The 1795-nt window shown below is 42.8% G+C and overlaps 1 long non-coding RNA gene across 1 annotated transcript; it reads right to left on the minus strand.

Annotated features, from left to right (window-relative positions):
- Positions 1-898: 898 nt before the first annotated feature.
- On the minus strand, positions 899-1333 carry LOC121190919. The gene is made up of 3 exons (XR_005895045.1): positions 1303-1333; positions 1026-1144; positions 899-937 (listed from the first exon to the last, which is right to left on the minus strand). It is a non-coding gene; the product is annotated as an uncharacterized LOC121190919 (long non-coding RNA).
- Between the last annotated feature and the right edge of the window lie 462 nt (positions 1334-1795).

The following is a 1795-nucleotide window of genomic DNA, read 5'->3' on the forward strand; positions in this document are numbered from 1 at the left end:
TGTGATGTGTCTGTATGACGGTAATGACAAACTGTTTGATAAGCTTCACAAATTAATGACGACGCGCATCTTGAAGGTAATTAATACTGTTTTGGAAATAACCATCCAACAATGCAACCGCATGTCGGTGTTTTAAGAGAATAATTTCCGGCTCAGCGGCGCAGACGCAGCTGAAAAGTCAGTTTTGGCTAGCATGCTAACAGTTGAGCTTATAAACTGTAGCCTTGCTGTTTTGAACAGCGGTGAGAAACGTGTATTTTAACAGTGTATAGTTGGGATAAACTTTAACTTGAACATGTTATTCTCAGACATATGACATTTTCTTCCTTTATGTCAAGCCAACATGTTCAAACTCACACTTTTGAATTCTGTTTTTGAGGAATAAAACTTTCTGGATTCAACTTCTCTGATCTCCTGTATTTGATTGACTTTGAGAATTTTTTCTCAGCAGAAGACTTGAATACTTTTGTATAGTTTTTGGAAGAAAAAGACTTAGAGAATAAAAGAGAGAGTAAAAGAGTAAGGTGAGAGGACTCAGCTTCAGCTGGCCCTTGGTGGGGTCCACAGCCTGGCCAGAAAAATCTGCATCAATCCCCCTCTTCAGGTCAGCTCTAGTGGCGCTGTATCATGCCCTATCACCTGACCTGAAGGCGGAGTCAGGGACTCTGAGGAATGACCGGATGTGGCTGTTCATCCAGGCTTTCTGATTGGAGAAGTCCTGGATGAGTCTTTTTGTTGTCACATGTTCCACAGAGAACCTGATGTAGTTCAGTACAGCTTCTGTGTGTTCAGCCAGGTCCTCATGTTTGAGGAGCTCCCACTCTGTCTGTGAGAAACAGTCTGAGAGCTGAGCGAGTGCTTCCTCAGACCAGCTCCAACACTGCTTCTCACAGACAGCGTGGGAGCTGCATGAACTCATCTTCAGGGGATTCCTCACCTGTTCAAGATACCAAAGAAGAAAATGGGACCTTTCTGTACCTGGAAATGAAAACAAATACCTGAAGGTAACTTAACCTTCCTCTCACCTTCTTTAAAGACTGATTAACACCAAAAAGTCAACCAAAGATCAAGAGAAGCTCAGTGGAATGAGGTTCATCAGGGTTTCTGACCAGTTGCAGCATCAGGAAATGTGACCTTACTGTACCTGGAAACCAAAGCAGTACATGACACTGCAGCCAGCTGACGTCTATCTATCTATAAATCTAAATATAATAATATGGACAGACGCAGCAGAGCACTGGTTCAGCTATCCCATGTTCTAACATGTAGTCTCTCTGCTCTTCCATCTTGACTCTTTCCTACCAGCAGCCAGTAGGAACGTGGTTAATATACTGAGCATCCCCCACATCCATGTGATGCTGAATCAGGCTGATGTGTGATGGTGTATCTGAGAAGAGAGACAAGAGAGAATTAAACAGCTTCACTGGATCTTTCCTCTGAGTGTGTGATAGATAATCTGACCGACCGTCTACGAGGTTCAGATGCTCAGAATAGTTGAGTCTCCCTGTTTAGGTGAAGATAAGACTCCAACGAGCTGAACAGGTTCAACTGTCTGTGGAAACTTCAGAGAAAAAGTGAGCACAGTGATGGATGAAAAAACAGAACTGCTGCTAAAGCTGCTAAAACACTGAAATATCACTACAGTCATTAGACCAACTGTTACCACTTACAGTTACCACTTGCATTGTTTATTCATCTGACAGCTAAATGAATGTGTTCCACTGGTTTCAGGCTCCAGAGCTCAGGAGATGTGAACGTTTGGGTTGTAAATCACTCACATTAATTCAGACTGTGA

The sequence above is a fragment of the Toxotes jaculatrix genome, chromosome 12 (genome assembly GCF_017976425.1).
Source record: "Toxotes jaculatrix isolate fToxJac2 chromosome 12, fToxJac2.pri, whole genome shotgun sequence".
NCBI lineage: Eukaryota > Metazoa > Chordata > Actinopteri > Toxotidae > Toxotes > Toxotes jaculatrix.